Raw genomic sequence first — 13,375 nt, 5'->3', positions numbered from 1 at the left:
CTTTGGTAAAGTTTTAGTTTCGCCTGTGGAATATTTGTGGAGATATAGCCATTTGTTTGACCCCAATACCACAATGAAATACAGTACGACAATGACATTCTGACAACTTTGAGACACAATATCTCCCGAGCTGTGTTTCCAAAAAAACTGAAACTTAGCTACCCTGCACAACTTTTTGAGCTCTGTTCATTGCACAAAGCATGCAGATGAGGTGTTGCTCTGGAACCCAACAAACGTCTTGCCTTTCTGGCCAATAAAACGAATGAGCTGGACCGTGAGGATGCATAAATTTTATCAATGCATCATTTTGTTCAATTGAGACTTCAACAACGTTGCCTATCCACCATTGATTATCGTAAGTACAGGCAACGTAGCAACCAGGAAAGATTTCGGACACTTTCAAATTTGGAATGACAGTATCAGAAATTTTGGCAACAAAATTTATTGTGTCATTTGAAACTTTGCTGACATGAACCGAGTTTGAGTCGACTGGTACAAATTGGTGGTGCTCTCTGGTACCGGCTACTGTGCTGCTTTCATGCCATCTTTCTTCTTGAAACTTTTTGCTTTCTTCAATTTCTTCTTTTGGAACATAAATGTATTTAACTCCGTGTATATTTTGGTCACAAAAGTTAAATAGATCCTTTGGCGTCAATATTTGATCCGTTGATGGTCTTTGGAGGCTAGCCCGGGCAGCCAGTCGTTTAGTTGTTCCATCAACTCCATCGCAGGGTGATTTTCCGTGGCTAGTTCCAAAAAAATTCCATTCAGCCTCAATGTTGAAATCATTTCTGTGATTGCACAAATTCACAAAGTTCTTGTAGTTTTTATATTGTGCAGCTGAGCCGTCACTGAAGTAGTATATTTTGGTAATGTTTGTTTGAGTTACCAAAAATTCGATCAACTTTTGAATAAACACGTGTACAGATATCGTATCATGTTGCATATGATCAGAAATAATGCAACAGTTTACAACTTGCAATGTGCCCACTTCATTGAGATAATATGCAACAAAAGGATGTACCGTAGCTTGTGAATTTTCCCAGTGAAAGCCTTGGGCGGCATCCTGTACAACAAATGAGTAATTTTCAGTGAAATCCATCAAAACGATCATTTCCGTTTCTTTTAAGCCTGTCTTCAACATCTTCAAATATTCACTTTGATGTTTTGAAATGAAATGGTGGCTTGTCAACTTCCAAATCTTGCTTGCAAGTCTTTCAATAAAGTTGTCCATGGTTAGTACACTTGTTTCTAATGTTTCACGGTCAGCGTGAACCCATTGCTTAAGTTCTATTGATTCTTCTGGATCTAAATCCTTGAATATTTCTTCCAGGTATGCTGTTAGTGCTTCTTCACCAGGGCAGTTTTGACATCGTTGTAGCATACAGTCCTTGACATTTAGGTCGCAGTTTTTTCCATAAGAACTTTGTAGTTAGAAACATAGAAACATAGAAATAGACGGCAGATAAGGGCCACGGCCCATCCAGTCTGCCCACCCTAATGACCCTCCCATACCTTTACCTTGTGAATAGATCCCACGTGTCGATCCCATTTGGCCTTAAAATCAGGCACGCAGCTGGCCTCAATCACCTGAAGTGGAAGACTATTCCAGCGATCAACTACCCTTTCAGTAAAAAAGAACTTCCTGGTGTCACCTCGCAGTTTCCCGCCTCTGATTTTCCACGGATGACCTCTTGTTGCCGTGGGACCCCTGAAAAAGAAGATATCTTCCTCTGTCTTGACTCGGCCCGTGAGATATTTGAACGTCTCGATCATGTCTCCCCTCTCTCTGCGCTCCTCGAGTGAGTATAGCTGCAATTTTTCCAGCCATTCCTCGTACGGGAGATCCTTGAGTCCCGAGACCATCCGAGTGGCCATTCTCTGGACCGACTCCATCCTCAGCACGTCCATGCGATAATGCGGCCTCCAAAATTGCACACAATACTCCAGGTGGGGCCTCACCATGGATCTATACAATGGCATAATGACCTCCGGCTTACGGCTGACGAAACCCCTGCGTATGCAACCCATGATTTGTCTTGCCTTGGATGAAGCTTTCTCCACTTGATTGGCAGCCTTCATGTCCTCACTGACGATCACCCCTAAGTCTCGCTCTGCTACTGTTCTTGTTAGGATCTCACCATTAAGGGTATAAGTCCTGCATGGATTTTGGCTACCCAAGTGCATAACTTTGCATTTTTTGGCATTGAAACTGAGTTGCCAGGTCCTAGACCAGCGCTCCAGTAGGAGTAGATCGTGCATCATGTTGTCGGGCATTGAGTTTTTGTCCGTTGTGCTTTTGCCCACTACATTGCTTAGCTTGGCGTCATCGGCGAATAATGTTATTTTACCTCGGAGCCCTTCTGTCAAGTCACTTATGAAGATATTGAACAGGATCGGGCCCAAGACCGAGCCTTGGGGCACTCCACTGATCACCTCCGTCATTTCAGAGGGGGTGCCGTTTACCATTACCCTTTGAAGCCTACCTCCAAGCCAGTTCCCAACCCATTTTGTCAATGTCTCGCCCAATCCTATAGAACTCATTTTACTTAGCAACCTGCGGTGTGGTACACTATCGAATGCTTTGCTAAAGTCCAGGTACACGATGTCCAAGGACTCCCCAACATCTAGCTTCCTCGTCACCCAGTCAAAGAAGCTGATCAGGTTGGATTGGCAGGATCTCCCCTTAGTAAATCCATGTTGACGGGGATCCCGCAGGTTCTCCTCATCAAGGATTGTGTCTAATTGGTGTTTGACATTGGCGCCTTGTAGCATGAGCTTTACATTTTGATGTATCGTGCAGACACACACGGAGTGTGCACCTGATGCACCAACGGTTACACACCACTTTGGCCTGAGCTCACATAATTTGGAAAAACCAATTTCAGTTCCGTATTTGTTACAGTACGCCACGTACAGCTCTTTTAAATTACACAACAGCAGCCGCTTTTGCTTTTGTACTTTTAAACCATTGAGGCGGACTGAAATGCAATCTTTTTTGCCAGGACATATTCTGCTGAATTCATTGTCTTCGTAAAAATCTTGAACTCTATTTGCAATTTCTTTTGGAAGGGACTTGCCAATTTTTGCATCAGGTATAGAACAAATGCCTTTCTCTTTCTTTACTTTTTGGGCTGTTCTGACCATGCACTCTGAAACGCCAAACTTCATTGCTGTTTCCTTTATTGACCAACTTTTTGGGGCCCATCGTCAATAATTGAACTTTCATTGACCTGTTGGATATTGCAATTTTCGTTTTCATTTCTTCAATGAGGTCAGTGTAATCTTCACATAACTTGCATTCTACAGACTGACGAGACAGCCCAACTTCTTCAGCTGAAACTCCAGCAGCAGATGTAATCTTCTTGGCTATCACATTCTGCACACGTTCAATTTTTCGTATCACATAGCCGGCTTTATCTCTACTAGCTAACCTTCGAATTTTCAATGGAGAGGTTCCTAAAGCAGTCAAGCTTTGATCAACTGCATCGGAAATGCTGATATCAAAATCGTCTGAAGATGAAGATGCTGCAGTAGCTTCACTCATTGAAACGTATTGGGCTTTGCACCTACTGCAAAGTTTCTGACCTGGCTTGATATTTATTTTTGCCACTTTTCTAAAATCATTAGACATGGCAAGATCGACTTTTAACAATCCACTTTGAACAATGTGATTTTTCTTTTCAAATGGATTACAACACGATGTTTGCTTTAATTCGTATTTGTCGAGATACTTTGCTTTGTGGTGGAGGCAGATTTGGTCTTTATCCATCAGTTCAACTTCAGAGCGCCGAGTGATAAGCAATTTTTCATCGGTTGACAAATTAGAAACATAGAAAAATGACGGCAGAAAAAGGCCAAAGCCCATCAAGTCTGCCCACTCCAGTGACCCTTCCCCCATGAGTTTGCTTACCAACCTCCTGCCCTTACCTCATTAGAGATCCCACATGAATATCCCATTTATTTTTGAAATCTGCCACGCTGTTGGCCTCAATCACCTGCCGTGGGAGTTCATTCCAATGATCGACCACCCTCTCAGTGAAGAAATACTTTCTGAAGTCCCCATGAAATTTCCCTCCCCTGATTTTCAGCGTATGCCCTCTGGTGGACGAAGGTCCCATAAGACGAAAGATATCCTCTTCCACCTCGATACGACCCGTGATATTTTTAAATGTCTCAATCATGTCTCCTCTCTCTCTTCGTTCTTCAAGTGAGTACAGCTGCAATTTATTCAGCCTTACTTCATACGGAAGATCCTTGAGCCCCCGAGACCATCCTGGTGGCCATCCGCTGAACTGACTCAACTCTCAGCACATCTTTCCGGTAATGTGGTCTCCAGAATTGAACACAATATTCCAAATGAGGTCTCAACATGGACCTGTACAGTGGCATTATGATCTCTGGCATCCTGCTGATAAAACCTCTACGGATACAACCCATCATTTGCCTTGCCTTGGAGGAAGCCTTTTCCACTTGATTGGCAGTTTTCATGTCATCACTAATGATTACTCCTAAATCCCGTATGTAAAAAAATGAGCCCGCATTTTTTAGAATAAAATGTGCCGTCATGACACTTTGATAACAATTTTTGCCCAATGGCACAGTCTGGCAAAAAAGGATTATTATTAGTCGATTCGTTGGCATCCATTTTAAACTGAATTAATAATAATGTGGATCTGAAAAAGAAAACAAGTTGTAATTTGTGATCTGCATGCAACAAAATTATCACCTCAATTTCTAGTTAGGAATAATCATTAATTAAGAACACTATAATTGTACCCAAAGCTTGAGTAAAAATAAACAGGGAAAAACAGTGTGAAAAGTGACATAATTGTAAGTTGAAACGTAGGCCGTTGCCATGGTGACATCTCCCAACTTTGTCCCCCTTTTTCGGGCATTGTTAACCTGCGTTGAAAAATGAAGCCCACTTTTCTAGGGGGTTTGAAATATGCTCTTTCTAATGAGACTGATTTGAAAGAGTTTCTGAAAGGTATTTTTCTGTAAAAGCAGGCTGAAAATACCCTATTTTTGGCCTTTTTACACAAATTAGCAACTTTACACTTAATTTGTAAACTAATGGAAAGAGCTTGGAGGTTGAAATTGTACTTTTGAAAACAACGTTGTACTGAGACATTATGCGCCAAATTTCGCATTTATTATTCAGTTATTGTGGGAGCTAAGTAATGTCAAACTTTGACTTTTTTTGGAGCACTAATTTTTTCGGCCAAGTTTACTGTAATTCAGCCATTCACTCAGTGCTCGACAAAAATTATTATTGGTAGCACTGAATAGAGCTCCAAAAGTTGTGCAGGGTAGCTAAGTTTCAGTTTTTTTGGAAACATAGCTCGTGAGATATTGTGTCTCAAAGTTGTCAGAATGTCACTGTCGTACTGTATGTCATTGCAGTATGGGGTCAAACAAATGGCTATATCTCCACGAATATTCCACAGGCGAAACTAAAACTTTACCAAAGTTCGTTTGATACATGTGGGACTTTGTGCATAAAGTTTTATCAAAATCCGTGATGGTCATGCAGGGAGCCCTTGATCACTTGACATGGAATACCCCTTTGAGAGGGCTTCAGTTAGATGGGGAGACATGATAGCATGCTGCTTTACACTCATATTATTTGTGGAGGGGTACTGTAGCTGTGAATTCCGCAGCATGGTGCTCTCGGGTGAGGATTGCTCCTGCTCACATGTACTAAGGGGGTTAGTCTCTGTATGATCGTGGGATACATACTCTCTGGAATTTCATATCTTCTTGGACGTGTGCTGCAGGGCAGAATTTGGGGATGGGGGATTTCACGTTCGCTTGTTTATTTCCCTTCCTACGTTTGGACTGCTTTGGTATATTCCACTAGTCTCTGGATTCATCTGCTGTTGATGACAAGGAAGGTAAAATTATGTCCTTACCTGATAATTTTCTTTCCTTTAGTCACAGCAGATGAATCCAGAGCCCCCTACCTTGTTGTGGGGTTTGTCGCTCTCAGGCACGGTTTTGGCATGCCTTTCGGCTGAAATTGCATTCTTGAGTTTAAAGCATCAGTGGTTCAGGTAGCACATGTGAGGGAAAGAAGTTTCATATGTTTCGTATGTCTCATGCCTTTTATGTGCTTTATTTCAACTGCTTTGAGAAGACCTATACTGGTTGGCCAGGAAGCTGTGCATCCAAGATATACTTGAGGACAACTCGGTGCTCTCTATCTTCATCTGCTGGTTGATGGATGTAATCCTACTAGTCCTCTGGATTCATCTGCTGTGACTAAAGGAAAGATAATTATCAGGTAAGGACATAATTTTACCATAATCCACAAAAGATCTGTTTTAAGTCATATAACGTTCTAAATACTCAAAAAGGTGTACATTAAATCCTAATAAAATAATAGATTTGATCCAGGTTTGGCATGACTTGTTGTATAGAGAGGATTTAAGTATGAAAAAGGATGAATAGAATAAAATAAACTGATGGTATACTCTGCATGGCAGACATTTCCCATGAAGAAACCTTCATAGCTTTGGTAAAGGCTTTGGAGCCATGGTCCTGTTTACTACAAATTTTTCACAGAATACAAAAGAAAAAAAACAACCCCACGTGCAAGATATGACGATGAAAAAGGAGTGGGGAAGAGACACAGAGTCAAACCGCTGTGAGGAAATCAATTTATTAAAACATCATATATTCAAAACATATATAATGTGTCATATACATAAAATTCAGCAGGCATAAAATCATAGGCATAAAAATATAAATATATAAACAGGACCCCAACACTGTCTGTGTTTTGGCTGCAAAATACATAGTATCTCCACTGTATTTTGCAGCATTTCCTTTCAGCATCGGCACAGCGTTCTTTTTGACACCGTGTCTGATGATAGGCTTTGAGTGCAGTTCCTTTGTGATTAGTAGTAATCTGGCACCATTTACTGGGCTTCCATTTTATACACCCCTGAAGAAGGCTATCCTAGCTGAAACACAGACCATGTTGGGATTCAGTTTATACATTTATATTTTAATAAATTGATTGTCCTCACAGCAGTTTGACTCTGTGTCCCTTCCCTACTCCTTTTTCATCGTTACTACAAATTTTTGCCATAAGCACCAGTTGGAAGAAAATCCTTGTTAGAGGATTGGAGGAGAGCAGATAAATACAGAATAGCCAATGGAAGAAAAAGAGCACCTAGTTTAGCCTGCCCAGTTATTCCTCTCCACGTTGTGTAGCTGTATCCCAGTTACTACTTATAAAATTTTCTTCCTCCTTTGGTAGATAAGCATGCAAAGTTTTCATCCTGTACCCTAACCACAAAGCTTTATAGGAATCCAGATAACTACCAATATTGGGTTGCCTGTTAACCAAAACTCTGGCCTTCTAGGACCCTGTGGCTTTTCTAGCTGGTTCCTTGCCACCACCAAACTGCCACACCACCCAGTTTGCATAGTTGTAGATGTCAATGATCATCACTATATATTCCTGTCTAAAGTAATTGGGACCCCAATCTTACAGGGTCATTAATGTTGAGTCTAGTCCAGATAATTATTTTGAGGTATCCTTAGCCTGCCAAACAGATCTGGCTATTGACCTCGCAACATCTTCTTGTGACTTTATTTTTTTTTAATTGCTTTTTATATTGCCATCTTTCCATTTTCAACTTAGATATTAAATAACTGCTTCTTGGCCATCTATACGGAGGATGTGTGTGTGTAGAATTTTCACAAAATAGATTGTGGTTAGGGTTTTGGATTTTAAGTTTTAACCCAAAACAAAACTGATAACACCCTTGATGCAATAAAATTAAAATAGTTTGCTGATTAAATGCCTCCACTTCTTCCACTCTGAATGCCTTATCTGTTCTGATGACTCCTAAGAGATACAAACATACATGTTTGATTCTATTGGAAAAAGTGCCCAGCAATAATACATTTGGTGTGAAAATACCTTATAACTGATGCTTTTGTACCCTCAAAAACCTAAGAGGCTGGAAAATACACTCCTAAAACTAGAAGCCCACTTATTCTAGAGACCCTTTGCTCTGTGACATTGATATACCTTTTTTAATGTATGCTAGACGCTTGATATTGTCTGTCAGTTCATAAACTTGTATATGAACCTTGAGCTTATTCTATCTGGAAGTCAAAGTTCACCATGAGTGATACATTTCTGTGCTATTACAAATACTATTTTTAAAACTTTAGAAACTATAAAGTGCACTGCCATATACAGGGCTTGGTTTCTATTTTCAGGCCGTTCTTCTGTTTCACAGGTAGGCTGGGGATGTAGTATGCACAGCGCCTTGTGGGAGGGATTGCAAGGTTACAGAAGCAGCCTTTCTGCATGGCATATGGCCATAGACTGCAACTAAATTCCTTCAGACTTACCCCCAAAACTGCAAATGAGGCACTTTGAAAAATAATTTCAAAAGCCAGTCTGAGTCCAAACCTAATTGTTTAACAACAGTGTCTTCAGCTGACGCTTCTAGAAAATGTGTCAATTAAAGACTCAGACTGCTTCCCTTCTTTTAGCTTGTGGCACATAATATGCTTTAAAAATGCTAGGAAGTGAGGACTCCGGACTTTTACTGCTTCCATAAGAAACCTTTTAATCATCTGTATTTTCCATAGATTTCAGCATCTGATGAATAACCAGGTTGTCCTTCATCAATGCCTCCTGAATCTTTAGTTTTTTGTTGTTTGTTTTTTTAACTCCATCCAAAGAAAAATTTTGTCTTTGTCCAAGCTAAGTTCTATCTTCTTTAATTTGCCAAGTCACCAGATATCAAATTTGGGAGGACATTATCTAGAATCGGCCAGATGGTGATTTTTATAATTCTTGCCGCGATAGACAAATGGTTTCAAAATTAAACATAGAAAGAATGATTTAAAGCAATGAGATAATAAGGATGTAGAACTTACTATTCCTGTGTTCACTTCATCAGGCCACGTTCTTTCACTTTATTTTTGTAGTTCTTTGAGTTTTGAAGACCTGGATACTATAATTAAGCTGCAGTGATTCTTAGTATGATGGAGGATTTTATCTACTGGTTGTTGTTAGGTGCCATTGACTCATGTTCAAGTTTCAAGTTTATTAAAGCTTGATATACTGCTTAAAAAGTATCCTAAGCAGTTTACATAATACAAAGTTAAAAATAATTTAAAACAAGGTGGTCAGACATATACCATTAAAACTATGATACAAACAATGAGGAAGACTACAAACGATACAAAAGGTAGGCAGGGTTACATTGTTTCCTTAAAATAAAAAAATAATTGATAGGGGAGGGAAAAAAGACAAAAGGGTTACATTGTTTCCTTAAAATAAAATAAAAATAATTGATAGGGGAGGGAAAAAGAGTAAAGGGTTACATTGTTTCCCTAAAAAAAAAAAAATTGATAGGGGAGGGAAAAAAAAAAAAAGACAAAAGGGGGTATGTTTTGTAACTCAGATTAGGCTCTGGGTTTATACCCCAAAGACATCTTTGAAGAGAAAGGTTTTAAGGTTTGCTTCAAATTTAGTTATTTGTCTGATGGGAGTGAGTTCCACAATGTAGCGACCTGATGCTGCCCAGATGGGTGGTACATCGTTAGTCTGACAACTCCACTGAAACCTGTCCGCCTTGGGAGACCCTGCTGGTAACACAGTAAATGATGGCAGATAAAGACCCAAATGGTCCATCTAGTCTGCCCAACAGTGAACTACCAATAGTGCAGCTTTCAGCTCGGATGTATGGAAGCCCCAGTGGCACGACAAGCCTATGTACTAGTTATACGTTCTCAAATCACAAAGATCTGAATTATCTGTGAATTAAGCATTTTAGTAGTGACGTAATGTGTAAGCTACAAGTTGAGAGACTTTCTTTTATTTGGGTTAATTGGCCTGTTTATTGACCAGTTTTTAGTCTGTCCAAGGGGCTAGAAAGAAGCTGAATACTGTTGGAACAATAACATTTGAAAGAATAATTTTACTCTCAAAATTGTTTTGTCGTGGAAGAGAATTCATCTCTCATTTGAGGGAAATTCTTTTCTTTCTGTTGTTCACAGATTAATGAAGCATGCGGTATCCAAATATGCCAAAATTTGAAAAGAAAAGGTAACTAACTAATCATGCAATGGGAAGGAACTAGTAGTTTAAAATTTAAATATATCAATTTGGATTGATGCAATTATTGTGGCTTTTTCTGCGCTTGATGAAATTATCGCAAAGGATGGCAAATGTATTTTGCAATCAAATATACTTCTGGTAGCAACAGCTTAACTATGCAAAATAAATCCAGTATGTGTCTGGGATCTGTGCTGGTCAGTAGAGAAGATTCTAGTTTGTAATGGTCTGTGTTGCAGAAGGTTTAACTACAGTAGCAGATTAGGACTGAACTGGATAGAACTGTCCCTTTATATAGCATAACAATATGTTTGTATAAGGCAGCTACCTCTCAGTTCTGTACGGTTTACAGAGTAAAGATACTGGACATTCACAGTGAATTACAATCCATTGGTTAAAAAATTTGCCAAACAGTATGTTTTTAACAATTTTCTAAATGCCAGATAAATGTTGGCACTTTAATATAAAATTACCAAGATGTTTATCCCATATACCGGCCTGATAAGATAGAATTCTGCCAAAGAATTGTTTGTAAACACATTTTTTAATAGATTGAAAGTAAAATATCTGCGAACCCTGTGTATTGCGTTTTCTATTAACCAATTCAAAGTGGTCAAGAAAATAACTAGGTAAAAGACCATGTAAAGATTTAAAACATATACAACCAAACATAAACAATATTCTTGCCTAAATTGGCAGCCAGTGCAATGGTTGAATATATCCACATGGCTGGAAAAGGAGCATCCTTCTTGCCAGTTGCAGTCAGCACTTACAAGTCAGAGGGGAGAGGGAATCTTGGTATATTTTTGCTCCTGAATTAAAAAGCATAAAGGTCCAAATTCTGTAGCCAGTGCCTAAAATTAGGCACCTATTCTGGAGGCGGCCATCTAAATTGAATAACAAGCTCAATTAAGCTTTTTAATCAGCACCGATTGAAACATAGGCGCCTATCAAGAAAGCGCGATTATGTAACAAGGCGCCTCTAAAAATTTAGGCGGCCTTCAAAAAAATAGACGCTTTGCATGTTGGCCGTGGCTACGTGTTAGGCGCCTTCTTGCAGAATCACTGCTCTTAAGTGCTCGCGTGGGCGCCTAACCTTTAGTTGTGCCTAGAGCTGGCCTATTTAATGGATGCCTCCAGCGTGATTCACTAAACAGCACCCAGTTGTGCTTGAATCGCGCTGAATGGTGCCTATATCGGTTTCCCAACTTTTGGCCGCTTCTTATAGAATTTGCCCCAAAGTCTTTTTTTATATCGATATAAATATTATTTTCATGGTGTTTAATCAATAGTATTGAAAACATTCTCTTTGTCTGCAAAGAGATTTTTTAATAATTTAATTATTTATATACCACTTATATCCTAAGTGGTTTTACATTCAGGTACTTTGTCATATTCCCCTATCTGTCCTGGTGGGCTCAAACTCTATCTAGTGTACCTGGGACAATGAGGGGATTAAGTTGTTTGCCCAGGGTCATAAGGAGCAGCGAGGGATTTGAACCCACAGCCTCAGGGTTCAGGGATCTTAGATATATGGATCTTGGGATCTTCATGGATCTTAAATATATGACATTTCAACAGTCCTCTACGCCCACCCTGAATGTGCAAGCCATGTGATGCATGAAAAATTGTAAAGATGAATTAGATGTGGGTAAAGACAATTGTTCTTGAAATCCAGCATCTAATCTGAGACCAGTGTTTTCATTTGAGGATAACAGTAACACTTTGAGGATAACAGTATTTTTTTTTTTTAATGAGGAGCCATACTTTTTAAATAATCTGAAAACTGAATGTGATTTCTAATATATTAGGTTAATGTTTTAAGGCTGTAATAAAAAGTTTTTAAATTCTATTTTTTTCAACTATTTCCTGTTTATGCTGTATACTGAAAGTCAATGTATGTGATTAGGGGAGTTTTCTCCTCAGCCTTTTTGTTTCTAAAACCAGAAATAAAATTCTGTATGAAAAATGGGTAAACACTGCAGCTCTTTCTGTTTTCCTTACACTACTTTTTTCAGGGTAGGGGGAGCATAAGCTATGTGAGGATCCTTTTTTTTTTTTTTTTTTATTTCCCACAACTTTTACAATGGATTAAGTAGAGATGATTCTATCGCATGTAATTAGAGAGTTTGGATGAGACTAGCAGCATATTTCTCAGAGCAGAGCTGCAAGCTCGGGTCTACCTTTTTTTGTGCTGTTCTAAAAAAAAAAAAAAAAATCATTGGATCTGCCACCAAGTGGAAGAATAAAGCTTGATGATCAAACTAGTTCTCACAGTTTTCATGTTGCACATATAATCTGTTTAAAATATACATGGATCGGGGGTGAAAGAGTCTAGAATACAGCTGCTATAAGAGAGGGTGGTATAGAGAGAGGCATATAGAATAGGGGCTGTTTTGGAGTGGAATAAGCTGTTTGATGAATTTAGGGATGGAGTTGGGCTTGTGGGTTAGTAAAGCAGCGAAAGCCAGTACTGTTTCTTAATATATTTTTTAATTTATTTATTTGAAACAAATTATCAAGCATTTAAACATCTTTATTTATTCAATTTTCTATACCGTTCTCTGAGGGGAGCTCAGAACGGTTTACTTGCATTTATTCATTGGGGAAATCCTGAAAACCCGACTGAATTGCGGCCTTGGACAAAGGATGTTGACACCCCTGCTCTAGAGCCTTCTTTGAAATGGTTCTCTGCCCTCTAGTGGCAGTCTCTGAGTATTTCCACTAGAGCGGTGGTCCCCCAACCCTGTCCTGGAGGACCACCAGGCCAATCGGGTTTTCAGGCTTGCCCTAATGAATATGCATGGTGCAGATTTGCATGCCTGTCACTTCTATTATATGCAAATCTCTGATGCATATTCATTAGGGCTAGCCTGAAAACCCGATTAGCCTAGTAGTCCTCCAAGACAGAGTTGGGGACCACTGCACTAGAGGATTCAAGTTGGCATATAAAGCCTTTTTTTCCCTTTTATATGGCAGTTTAAACCCCTTAGCAGTGCCATTTTGAAGACCGTAGTCACTAATGCAGGAATAACTGTAGATTGCATCTGTCCCTGTTGTGCAACAGGATCCTTGGAGTGCGCTAATGGGGGGTTGCAATGCTGCTCCAGGCACAACTGGCCCTTTGGCTCTGGTCTCACTCACACACAGTCTTGGGCATCGGCTAGCTCCTCAGGTCAGGGACAAAAAGAAACGTTTGTCTCAAGCTGGGCATAGGCTAGAGCTGGATATGATCACTTACCTTCTCAAGGAATCGGCAGAAAGCAAGGTGCAATTAATAAG

The sequence above is a fragment of the Geotrypetes seraphini genome, chromosome 11 (assembly GCF_902459505.1).
Source record: "Geotrypetes seraphini chromosome 11, aGeoSer1.1, whole genome shotgun sequence".
Classification (NCBI taxonomy): domain Eukaryota; kingdom Metazoa; phylum Chordata; class Amphibia; order Gymnophiona; family Dermophiidae; genus Geotrypetes; species Geotrypetes seraphini.
This window is presented reverse-complemented; position numbering follows the sequence as displayed.